Genomic DNA, 14,019 nt, shown 5'->3' on the forward strand with positions numbered 1-14,019 from the left:
TGTTCTTTTTTGCAGTGGGAGAAGAGGCAGACAGAAAGTGGTGGAAAACATGAAATGGATCATTGCCTTTTCCTTTGTTCACCTCTAGGTACCCATGTCTCTCTGCTGCAGCTGAATCATGTGCATGCTTGACAGACATATGAGGGCTGAAGACTTTATCTTGGTGAATCCTGTGAAATGCTGAATGTCTGTAAAGCTGCTGTCAGAAGGAGATGCAGTTCCTTATTAATGAGCATGTTGTCTGCATGTTTCCTTCCCCACATTACCTTGCATGACTCTCTGGCTTCAAGCAACCCATGCAAAAGCTATTTTTACTGTGTCAGATTCTTACTCACTTTCCCTGGATGTTTTCCAAAAACTCAGCCAATAAATGGCCAGTCCTTCCCTCTTTCAAAGACTTTAATATACTTTATATCCTCCTGCTAATCTAAAACTCTAGAAGCTGAGATCTCGTGGGGAGGATTGCATATGAGATTTCTCATATCATCAGCCTTAGCCCTCACTGCGGGAGTTTGATGCTACTGTCATGTTTATTAGCACACTCACAACTGAGTCCCATCATTTCTAATAAATTCAGGACATAATATGAAGCTGAGGGTCTCTACCTCTCCCCTGCTCTTGTAATTTAGAGGAAAACACACACCTGAATTTTTTCACAGTTGTGGAAAAAAACCTACAAAGGCTGGTTGGAACCTCCTGTTTTTTGGATGAGGTGATTTTACATATTGATCATCACAGAAATCACCTTTTTATTTAAGTCTCTTTCTTCTGAACTTGCACGCTAGGTTTCCATACAATACTTGACTGCAGCATACTGTGGAAGTATATCCATCACAAATACCTTCTAGAAGAAGATTAGAAATTTTTTCTAACTAGAACCCCTCAAAAATGTTATAAATTTGTAAGTAACAAGTAATATGTTTTAAAGGTATTGATTTACAGGAATACACATTGCATCTATGTGTCTATAAGCCTATATTTATGAATATTTTATACAAAGACTTAAAAATATGTAAAAGACATTTGCTTATATATAATACATATGTAATATATATAATAATAAACAACCTTTCACCTCTAAATAACCCATTACATGAAATAGGATTTTACATAACTATATGGTATATAGTCACTTCTGAAAAAATTAAAATGTATACCAATTTTTTTTTGAGATATGAATTCCTGGTTTATAGATTTCATCACTGATTTCAGTTTCTAATGTTTCTATTCTATTCAAACATACTTTTAATGTTTTGTAGTGCATGGCCTTTTTTCTTTTTTTTTTTTTTTTTTTTTTTGTGAAAATTTTCTCAGAACTACGTAAGACAAACTAGTTCCTGCAAGTTAGAAGAAAAAAACCCAAAAAACCCCATCGAATTAACAAGAAACCCACAGCACTTCTGCTGTAGGTATTTGTGCGATATTAAAGGTGCAGATGGCTGGAAGAGCTTTATATCTTAAGGAGAAGATAATATAAGCTGTGCATTACAAGGCAAGTCCTTTAGTCAGCAGTTGGAACTACCAATAGCCTCAGCCAAGGGCAACATTTATATTGCACCATTGAGTTTTGCATTATTGTGTCATGCTCTTGCTCCTGTAGACTCTCAATGGTTCACAACAAAATGCAATTTGATCCCACTTCTCTGTAAAAGCAGGTGTGTCCCTTTGTATGTTTTGTTGTCCGTGGTTTCAAGCAATGCTTCCAACCAGAGAGCCAAAAATGTTATCTGACTCCTCTCAGCACCTGGCCATTTTTCTTATGCTCTCAGGAAGCCTGTTTAGCTCTTGCTGTCGAGCTTGCACATGCATAACTAAGTGTGCTCTTTATCTGCAGTTCACGTAGTAATCCTAGCGTCTGATTTGCACCTTTGTGACAGCAGTTGCTGTACCTTGTACAACAGCAGTTTGCTACAGGTAACATTCAAGTATACTTCACCTCATGAGTTTTTACAAAAGCACCTGATCTGTACTTAAACCAAAGAAAACTGGTTTTGCCAAGGTTTTGGGAGTTTTTTTTGGTTGATTGGTTGTGTTGTTTTTTTTTTAAGTATGTACAAGAAAACTGCTTCTTGGCTGCTTGATTAGCTGCCCTTTGACCATTAAGCAACTGCTGAAAAACACATCGGTGATCTCCTAAAACATTTACACAGTGGTATGAACTGTAAATAGACAACAGAACAGATGTTGGAAGGTCATTGTAGAACCAGAAATGATGTATCTATAGATTCAACGTGTTAGTCTGATTCCCCCTAGATTATTAAACAAGGAAAGAGCAAATGTTTGGACCAGCCTTTTGCCTGCTGTTCATGCAGTGTGTAGCACAACAGGATGCTAGTCCTTCAAAAAGCAATAATTGATCATAACTCCATCTCTGTGCCTGAGATAGGTTTAAGCAGTAATTGCTACATCAATGTCAAATGATTTACAAATGTTAAAATCAAAAGGGAATGAAGACCCGTGTCCCTATCTGTGCTACCAGAAGAATAATTGTTGTCAGTAGCTCCAATGATGGGAAAGGGCAGAGCTCACTTTTTTGGTCCTGCCTTAAAAACTTGATTATGCTTCACTGGTAGGTACTGCATGCTGATGGCAGTCATTTTTCTTCCAACTTGGCCACTGCAGCTGCCCTTGTAAAAAACAAACAAACAAACAACACAATCTCATTATAGTTTCAGCAATGTTCTTGGTGAACAACAACAACAACAAATCTCAAAGGGGGCATCTCCTCTGATATTCCAGCAGGGCTGCAATAGGAGAACCATTGCTCTTGTTTGGATTACACTTTGCCTCCTTAAAGAGACAGAGTGACAATGTTGATTTGGAGAGAAAGTGTGAAGGTGTTAGCGTGGAATTGATTGCTGGGAATACTGGCAATGCTACAACGCTTCTCAGCTGAGGCTTGGACTCTCCCACAGATGCTCAGGCCAGCAACACTGTCTGCTTAGTGATGAAATGGCCATGACACTGAGGGCACAATCAGAGGCTGATGGTGATTAGAAACATGCACAATACTTACTCGTGCCTGCCTTTGTCTTTCTGACTTGCCATGCAGCCTGTTGTCTTGTGAGCTTCACGACCTTCGTCATCTCTGTTCTTGACAGCACATCTGTTTCATGAGTGGGAACACATCCTCCCTCCTTCCTGTTGACTTTAGTGTATGTAGGAAATAGTATCTTAGAATGCATCTGGAATAGGCTTAATCATTCTCCTCACTCCCATAGGTGTCAAAGTAATACAATTTACTCATTTCCAGAAAGCAGCTCCTCCCTTGTGTTGGTGAGGCTGGAGAATCAAGCCAATCTAATTAACTATGTACTAATTTATCAGTTTTGGTGGTTAAACTACCCACTTCTTAGCTATGAATTTTAAACTAGATACAAATGAATTAATGTCTGAACAGTAAATACTGCTGAAACTGCTTCAGTCTGAGGTCTTTGTCTTAAAAAAAAAAAAAAAAAAAGAAGCAAATATTTTTGTTTGTGCAAGATCTAAAGTGACTGCAGAAGTAGAAAGAGATCTCCCCCCACACCCTCCTCAGGTCCAGAAGACCCAGAGACCGTGTGGTGAGGGAGACCTGTGGGCACTGCAAGATCAAGCAGAGGGCAGCTCTGGGCTTTAGAGAAGGCAGACAGCTGGAGGGATGGCTCCTCTCGTGAGAAACACATTTCAAAAAGCCCTTGCTTCCTGCTAATTAACTAAAACTGAAATTATTCCCTGACCCACTGGAGTTCAATTTCTTTTTGAGACTTCTTCCTAAAAGTCAACAGAATTACAGATGGGTGGCTGCTCACTGAAACATGATGATATTTCTACCCCCAAGGTTAAGCCACATTTTTTCTGGATGCACTTCTAACTCACAGAGTCTATTAGACAAGTTGTCCTAGTGTAACTAAAGCAATTGGGTTACATAATGCATATCCTTAGACACTGAAACCAGTTTAAAATGATGTTTACATTGACTGACTTCAAAGGGTAAGTTTCAGCTCACTGGATGAAAGTGAAAATTTAACTAGTGTGAGTAACTCTCTATCAAATGTTCACATTCTGTTATCTAGGTTAAAATTACATTTACTTTGTTGCTCTGCAGCAGTATTTCTGGCTTGGAAAGCCTCTCTAATCCTTAGGATTCATAATCACTGAGGTCTGAGGGCTTTGATTCAGATCAGACAGTGCTTTACTAAGTGGGTAGAAATGAACAGAAGCAGAATAGTTATCCTTATAATAACATTTTCCTCCAAATACCTAGTTCTACTTCTAGATTACTTCATTGAATCTATTTATACTCTTCCTCACATTCTATATGCAGTCTATCAAAAGTGATAATTTTCAAGTTTTGTCTATTTGCAGGTACATGGAGCTCATTGTTCTGTATAAAATAATCCTTTCCATTACATTTCTGTGTCTTATTGCCAGTAGGACAGAATTCTTCCTTGATATTCAATGTTTTTATTTACATCCTTCTACTTATCTCTGTACATCCATGTATAGTATGGTGTAATAAGTATAAATCATGAAAAACACCATCAAAGTGACTAGGCAACTGGTACTCTTGTGGTGCCATGCTTCTTTCTGCACCATATCCTGTACTTGATGTTGCTCTCTTTCATCGCCTCATCCATAGCCATCTCTTCCTCTAGGACAGTCTCTTCTTCCTCTGCACTGGAGCAAATCAGATCTGCTAGACTTACAGGGGCAATATAGAGCCCTTGGTTCCAGGCAGAAAATGGTTAAAATGGGGGACACTAGAATTAGGTGACACTTCAAGAAGTGTGCAAAAAGGGAAGTAACAGATGCGTCAACACTGTATTGTACTCCAGATTATATAATGGGAAAAAGCTACAATTTACTAGAGTTAATGGTTTAGTGAAGCACGAAATAATCCCATGTCACAAGAAATGCTACTAAACCCTTGTCTAACACACAGTAATTACTCTTTTTCCTGTTAGTTATCATGATGCATAAGGTATCTTCTTTCAAAATCAGCTACTTTTTTGTTTTTCAGAAAAATGGAAAATGTACTGAACAGAAGCTTGAATTATCTATTACTCTGAATCTCTCTCTCTCTTTTCCCCCCCAATGAAGCATGATTAGTAAATAAGTATTTCTTTTCCTGATAGCTCTGGAATTAAACCTGTCCTCTCCAAAAACTGAGTTATTACTGTGTTTTGCAACACGACTGACAAATGTGGTTTTTTTTCTTACCTACCTTCAGCATCGATAAAATAAGATTTTACTCTAGACTAATACTTTGGGCTGTCTAAATAGTCAATAGAAAGAGACAGGTTGTCTCACTTTACAACATAAATTCAAGATACGTGGGATCACAACTGTGAAAATGGATGCACATGACACAGCAGCAGTTGTAAGCACATAGATGAGTGTGTACACTAGGAATGTGTAACAGCAGAAGAGGGAAATCAACCTCACATTTCCAAAAGCCCTCCTTACTCCAGCGTTATTTGATTAATTCTGATTATGATTTCAGAATATGTGCAGTCTCATGGATTTGTTAGAGTGGCACCAAACTATCAATATCGTAAATCAAACCCAAGTTAACAAGCAAGACTTCTTTTGTTTATAAATCAGCTTCAGTTTGGAAATGACTTCACATTTAACTAGAGAAAGCATGCGAAACCTCCAGATTTCTGTTCGTTACTTCCAAGTGGTTCTACAATATAGCCAGAGTAAAGCATCATTTCAAATCTATTGACAGAGAAGGCATCAGCTTTATGCAGCTGTTTATTAGAGGAAATATACCCTTTAATCCTTATACTTGATAGCTGCTGAGCTCTGCTCTACTTATCTGTGCAGTGTTTTATACAAGGGTATTCCTGCTTGCCATTGCTGCATTGATTTCATCCTTTATTTCCTCTTTTTATTGAGCTCTTGAATTGCTTCATTTTTAAATATAAATTTCCATCTGAGTGTTCTTTGCAAGCTCTAAAAGGTGCCTTTTGTCACTGAAACACCTCTTACCTTCTGTATATATCTTCCATTTTTCAACCAGAGATATAAAAGTGAGGCAGATTAATCAGTCTCTAGATGTTGTTTTGCATGCATCTACTAGTGTTAGAAGATGCTAATTTCAGATTTTTGATAACTAGAGAGGTATACTAGAACAGTTCAGTACAAGCTTTTTTTCCTAAACTCTTTAATCTCACCTTTAGTTTTGGTTTCTGTTGAAGACGTAGCATGGCAGCAAGCAGAACTTTCAAGTAGCTCTGTGTATGTATTATTTTTGTCCCTGTTATTTGATTTATTTCCTGGGTTTCTGCATATTTCAAAGCTTTTAATGAGTTATATGGACCAACTCCCCTTTATTTTATTGGATTATTAGAGTCTTTCTCTGCCTTTCCCTGGGTTATTGCAAAACATAAGGAAAGACCATATCTCTGAACCAAACCCTCTCAAGCAAAACTCAGTGCTATGCTTAATATGTTTGTTTTGTTTTGAAAATTTGCAATTATTATGTTGTTGGCCTAGTATTCTTTTAATTGTGATTATTCTAAGAAACATTATCCTTTCAACAAAACAATATCTGCATACCTTCATGTCAGATACATGTCTTATCATAAAGAGAAATCTAATTCATCTGTGGTACTAGGTATAAGCTAATACAAAAGATTATTTGTGCCGTTTCACAATATGTCTTCAATTGTTGATTCATCTGAAATGTCTTATAATGTCCTTCACAATAGGAATGGCAACTGAAAAGAGATTCAAACAACACAGCTAATACTAAAATTGGGGCTGTTCAGTCTAGAGAAGAGAGGGCTCCGAGGTGACCTTATTGTGGCCTTTCAATATCTGAAGGGGGCCTACAAGAAAGCTGGGGAGGGACTTTTTAGGCTATCAGGTAGTGATAGGACTAGGGGGAATGGAATAAAGCTGGAAGTGGGGAGATTCAGACTGGACATGAGGAAGAAGTTCTTCCCCATGAGAATGGTGAGAGCCTGGAATGGGTTATCCAGGGAGGTGGTTGAGGCCCCATCCCTGGAGGTGTTTAAGGCCAGGCTGGATGAGGCTCTGGCCAGCCTGATGTAGTGTGAGGTGTCCCTGCCCATGGCAGAGGGGTTGGAACTAGATGATCCTTGTGGTCCCTTCCCACCCTGACTGATTCTATGATTCTATGATTCTAGGTATTTTGGGAAGAACACCTCACCTTGTAATGTTATACTTTTAAAATAAAAATTCTTAATAAAAAATGTTGATATTTCCTTATGGCGTGAACAAAGTTAATGACAAATTCTTGTTTTTCAGTGCCATAACCTCAGTAATTCTTGTCACATAGATTCTCTGGGAGACAAACAGCAGGAAAAAGAAGGTACAACTGTCTCTGTAACATGGGAATGAATACTGAGCTCCTAATGATAATTGGTACACAAGCACAGTACTTGATCCTATTGCTGGTATTTCAGCAAGTATGAGTTTTATTTAGGAGATCTGGTGTGAGGAAGGTGGCAGGATGAAGGGAGAAGGGACAGATTCTCAGTGATACAGAAATGCTGGTGAACCATAGCTGAAAGAGCATGGCCATTTCCACCCCACCTGCTTCATTTTCCCCCTTTTTTCCACCCAAATCCCAGAGCACCTGGGCTCTGTTGGAGTCTCCTCCCATCACCACCACCACCCACCCCAGGTGTGGCCACTTTGCCCTCCCTGCCCACTCCCCTTTTTAATCGCTCCCAGGAAAGGCTGAAGCCCTAAGCTGAGCCCATTTGGGCTGAGGAATCCTCTTCTCATCACTGGTGAGTCCCCATGGTGCACAGCGGGTAATTGGTGATGGGGGAACAAAGGCTGGGGGGTCTGGTGGCCCCCCAGTTAGCTAGGAATAATAACTGCTCCAATATCATCTCACGGGTGCTGGCTGGGTCTCCTTACTGGAGCTGAGCTCCTCTGTTGGGTATCTTGGCTGGTTGAGAGTCTTGCCCCAGGCTTTAGGGTGGTGCAAAAATGGTGGTGGTAGAGCAGGAGCTGTTTAGGTTGGGAGGAGCATGGTGGAGCAGGAGCTGCTGTGGACATTTCCTCATGAGGAATAAATAGTATGATTATGAGTCAAATTGATTCCCATGTTACTGTTGTACCAAAGCAGTACACACGTAAGGACAAAGGACTTCTGCTTAGAAGTAACTGAGATTTTTTTCTTAATTTACTTGTCCTACAAAAATTTGAGGGAGTTGCATAAAATCAAATAACTTTTATCTGATACTTGTTAGACAAATGGAAAATTTATTGATAGATCTGCTTTTAAAAGGGGTGACAAAAATAGGTACAGGCAGGAACTTATCATGAAAGTTGCTATGAGAAGGGTAAACCTTCTATGGGTTAAGTGTTTTGTGGAAATGATCCTCTAAGCTAAATCATATGTTTTTAATATCAGAAATGTGTTTTGTAGTTTAGCCTATCCACATTCAGAGCCTTGACAGGGCTCTGGGCTACCTGATTCAGTTGATGGTCCCCCTGCTGGTTGCAGAGGGGGTTGCACTAGATGACCTTTTGAGGTCCCTTCCAACCCAGACAATTCTATGATTCTAAAACTGTATGAAAGCTTGATTTCTAGGTTCATGCCCAGTGTTTTGACAGCTATATTCATCAATTAAATGTTCAGAGGTAGAAAACAACTTTAAGGAACAATAAACTAGGAAGAAGATATTCATCTTATCAGTGTTTAGATAGAGGAAGCTGGATGTAAGCCAAGATTTGAAATTTGAGATGAAAAAAAATAATGACAGGGAGTGATAAAGATTGTAAATCACATGCATTTACATGCCATCAGTCTTGTTGTACAGGAGGATTATACCATGATTGACAAGGCAGAAAGTAATAATTTATAAGAATCAAGATTTTGAAGTTAATAGAATTTTATCTGACTCACAAAAGGTACAGAATTGAAATCCTGAAATAACACCAGTGGAATATAATCATACAGAAAATGGATTTGAAGAAACTTAGGAACCCTGACTCTTCGCTCTCCTCTTCCACTGTAAATATTATTCCTGTATATGTCCTTGGTTCATTCATCAGTCAGCTGTGTATATTTCCTGAACAGGATTGTTGTCTTGTCTTTCATGTATTTTGTACTACTTATGTGTTTACCCTGTTTTGTTGAAACATGGTAAGTTCTTTTTCTTTCTAACTTCCCTGGATATACTAAAGAGAAGATCTTGCTGCAACTGTTCTTATCATGTACTTGTAAGTGGATGCAGGGCAAAGGCTGAGGCTCTCTAAAGGATTAGTTGAAGCAGGTGTTTACAAAACCATTTTCTTCCCTACTCTTTTATTACTGTACTGGCAGCAGTGATCCACAGGAACTGGATGTGATCTCTAGCAGGGAACTTGAAGCAGGTGTTTGTCATTATTTGCCATGGGTCTTCAAAGAACATGGACCATGATGTTATGGAATCATAGAACGGTCTGAGTTGAAAGATCATCTAGTTCCAATCTCATTGCCATGGCAGGGACACCTTCTACTAGATCATGTTGCTCAAGGCCCCATCCAGCTTGGCTTTCAACGGTTCCATGGTTGAAGCCTTCACACATGCAACCTCTTCCAGTGTCTCACCAACCTCATGTTGAAGAGTTTTTCCTTACCTTTAATCTAAATCTAGCTTCTTACGGTTTGAAACTGTTTCCTCTTTTCCTGTCACTGTATGTCTTTGTAAAACGTCCCTCTCCAGCTATCCTATAGGCTCCCTTTAAATACTGGAAGGATACTACAAGGTCTCCCCAGACTCTTCCCTTCTCCAGGCTGAACAACCTCAACTCTGCCTGTGCTCATAGCAGAGGTGCTCATGCCTCTGATCATCTTCACGGCCTTCCTCTGAACCTGCTTTAACAGTTGCATGTTCTTCTTGTGTTGGGGGTTCTGGAGCTGGACATAATACTTGAGATAGGATCACAGGATGTTAGGGTTTGGAAGGTACCTCTGTAGATCTGAGTCCACCCCCCCTGCCAGAGCAAGAATGAATCCAGATGCATCTTGAAAGTCTTCAGAGGAGACTCCGCAACCTCTCTGGGGAGCCTGTTCCAATGCTCTGTGACCATTACAGTGAAGAAGTTTTTAGTCATGTTGAGGTGGAACTTCCTGTGCTATGGTTTACATCCATTGCCCCTTGTCCTATCATGGGGCGGAAGTGAGACAAGCCTGTCCCTTCCTTCTTGACACCTGTGCAAGAGAGCCAAGAGCAAGGAGCAGAAGAACAAAAGAGCAAAGTTGTTCACAACTTTGGGTAGTATCTGTAATCTCCTCGAGGCTTGGATTTGCTCGATAGTAATGCTTAGTAAACACACCCATTAGCCTGCGGCAGACCATATGGCCAGAATATGCTCATAGTTGGAAGAAGCACAAGCATCCTACATGCTGGATGCGTGACCCTTGTTTACCCCAACAAGGCAGGTTGGTCTGTTTATGTGGTGCTTTGGACCTGGCCTAGGGGCCAGATGCCCACCGAAGCTGCTCCATCACTCCCCGTCTTAGACAAGGGAGAGGGGGAAAGTATAACAAAAGCCAGTAACAAGATTGAAGCAATTTTAATAATAAGCAAAGGCAGTAGATGGTGCGCAAGTGAAAGTTTAGAGAGATGTTAGTCTCTGCTTCCCATCAGCAGGATGATGGTCAGTCCTGGGAAGCAGGGCTCTCTAAGCTTGGTGGTTCCTTAGGAGGATAGACACCATGGATGAATCCTACACTACTTCCTTCGCTTCATTCTTATATTTGAGCTGACACCACATGGCATGGAATATCCCTTTGACCAGTCTGGGTCAGCTGGCTCAGCTGTGTCCCCTCCCAAGATCTTGCCCACCCCTCAGCGTGCTCTTGGGGCAGGGAGATGTTGAAAAGACACAGACTGGATACTTATTCAACAGCAGCCAAAACACTGCTGTATTGTCAACTACTGCTGCAAAACACAGCACTAGAAGGATGCTGTGAGGAGAATTAACTCCACCTCAGCCAAATCAAATACAGTTTACCCAGGCTTACTGATGCCTGGTCCTTTGTTTTTTTCAGCTCTGGACTGACTACCCACTCCAGAAGGGAGGGGGAAGGGGGATTTGTTTCGGCAATGTTTGGGGTGTAATTCTGGGCATATGCACCCTTCATCACAGCATTCTATTGTGTAACCAATTCCAAATCCATCTCATTGTATGTTCTTCTGTCGCAAATCTCCTGAGCTTGCCCAGAGGATGTTATGGGAGACAGTGTCAAAAGCCTTGCTAAGGTCAAGGTAGACTACATCCACTGGTCTCCCTGCATCTACCCATTCTGTTACATCACAGAATGCTATCAGATTAGCCAATCATGATTTTTCTCTTGGTAAATCCATGCTAACTACTCCTGATAACCTTATTCTCTTCCAAGTGCCTAGAGTGGACCTCCAGAATGAGCCACTCCATTGTTTTCCCAGGGATGGAAGTGAGGCTGACTGGTCTATAGTTTCCTGGAACCTCTTTCTTTTCCTTTTTGAAGACTAGAGTGACACTTGCTTTCCTCCAGTCTTCAGGCACCTCTCCTGTTTGCCGCAATTTTACAAAAATGACGGAGAGTGGTAGAGTCATACCAGCCAGCTCTTTCAACACTCTCGGGTACATCTTGGCCCATTGTGGTGGTTGGGCCCTGGCTGGGGGCCAAATGCCCACCAAAGCCACTCTATCACTCCCCTTCTTAGATGGACAAGGGAGAGGGGAAAATACAACAGAAACCAGCTAAAAGATAGAAGCAATTTAATAATAATAAGCAAAGCAATAGACCATGCAGAAGTGAAAGTAAAGAGAGCTGTTAATCTCTACTTCCCATCGGGAGACAGTGGTGCGGTTTCGGGAAGCAGGGTTCTCTATGCACAATGGTTCCTCTGGAAGACAAATGCCATGGATGAATAGCCTACACTTCTTTCTCTCACTTCATTCTTATGTCTGAGCTGATGTCATATGGCATGGAATACCCCTTTGGCCATTTGGGGTCAGCTGAGTCGGCTGTGTCCCCTCCCAAGATCAGCCCACCCCTCAGCATACACTTGGGGTGGGGAGATATTGGAAAAAACACAGCCTGGATGCTTGTTCAGCATCAGCTAAAACACTGGCGTATTATCAGTTACAGTACTGCAACATACAGCACTAAAAGGATGCTTTGAATAGGGTTAACTCCAGCTCAGCCAAACCAAATGCACCAATGGACTTGTGTATATTCAATATGTGTAACTGATCCCTAACCCAGTCTTCATTGCCTCATGGAGAGGCTTTCCCCCTCCAGGCTTTCTTTTCTTCATCCAGGGTCTGGAGTTCACAGGGGCTGGTCTTAGGAGTAAAGACTGAAGCAAAGAAGGTATTTAGTAACCCTGCCTTCTCTGCATCCTAAAATTATCAGGGCTGCCACCTCGTTCAGCAGTGGGCCCACACGTTCCTTCTACTACTGATATTTTTGAAGAAGCTCTTCTTGTTCTCTTTTACTAAATTCTAAGAAGGCTTTGGCCATCCTTGTTGCCTTCCTACATGCCGTGACAACTTCTCTATATTTCTCCCAAGTGACAAGACCCATGGGGTCTCAGATGAGTGGAATAGAGAAGGAGGATCGTCTCTCTCAACCTGCTGCCCACATTTCTTTTGATGCAGCCCAGGATATGGCTTGCTTTTTGGGCTGCAAGAACACATTACGAACTCAGGTTTAGCTTCTCATCAACCAACAACCCCAAGTCCTTCTCCCCAGGACTGCTCTCCATTATCTACCCAGCCTGTAATTGCACTTGCAATTGCCCTGATTTGAAGGAATTGATTTAAGGACCAGAACTCCAGACAGTGTCTTACTGATAGGAGATGCTTTAACCCTGATGGGTGGTAAACCCTGGGAACAGAGTGCAGCTGTGTAGAAAACATAGATAGGTTGACTCCCACTGGTCACTGTGACCTAAGGGAGTTATGCAGGGACCTGATAACAGGAACTCGGTAAAAGTTGTAACATTGAAGATGCAGAATTATGGAATCCTTTGTCTCTTGCCTGACGCTTGCTTAAGCCTTGGAAGAATATATGTGTTTGCGTGGTCCTTTCTCTCTGTAGCCAATTATGAATTTACAACTGTAGCTTGGACATAGTAATTACCAATTACAAGCTGCCTTCTGATATTATGTTAACCTATATAAAGAAAAAGCTTTGTACAATGAAGTGACGCTGAGCTTGCATCAGGCTTTGTCCCGTCTCTCGCATCGCAGAATAATGGTGACCCCTGATGTGATGGGGGTGAGAAGCCACTAATCTGTGATCCTGTTGCGAGTCCCACAGAATGTTGAATGAGCTGCTGAAAGGAAGCAGAGATGGCGGCCGGCACAAACCATCCCTCCAGGGAGTGAGGTGAACTGTGGGAAACTGAAATGGGGAATCAAGAGTTGTCCCCAGAGAGAGACGTATATGAACTAATGAATGCACTCCTTAAAAAGCATGGCAAAGTTATTTCTGGCCATGATCTGAAAATAACGCTGAAGTGGGGGCAAGAAAAAATCCCGACACTTACAGCATGGGCAGCAGGAGGAGATGGCCCCTGGCTGGGCCATCACGAGTCTCAGAGCGGCAGTGCCAGCCACAGCAGGGAGCCAAGCGGTGACCCCTGCGCTGGCTCTGGCTTGTCCTGTGGAGGAGGCGGCGGCTGTGGCTCCCATCGCTCTTGTATATCAGCAGCAGTAGCGTTTACAGACCTTGATTCTTTAAAAAAAGTCACAATTTTTTCATAAAAAATTAGTGAAAAAGCAACTTTGGAGCTGAGGGCAGTGCTCATGCAGTTGGAACCTTCACTTCGAAGCTTGAAAATCTGCACACTTCTGAAGACAACAGCGTGTGAACAACGAAAAGAAAAAAGTGTCTTCTCTACTGCCGTTTGCCCCTCCCCCTCTCTTCTCCCCCCTTCCTTCTCTCTCCTTATCTCACTCCCTTGTTTTGCAGCTGCTTATGGTCTGCAGAAACCTATGTTCTGATTTTAAAGTAACAGTGTTAAGTTTTGTTGAGAAAGGTATTTCACCATTTCATGAATGCAACCG

Source organism: Indicator indicator, chromosome 1 (assembly GCF_027791375.1).
Source record: "Indicator indicator isolate 239-I01 chromosome 1, UM_Iind_1.1, whole genome shotgun sequence".
NCBI lineage: Eukaryota > Metazoa > Chordata > Aves > Piciformes > Indicatoridae > Indicator > Indicator indicator.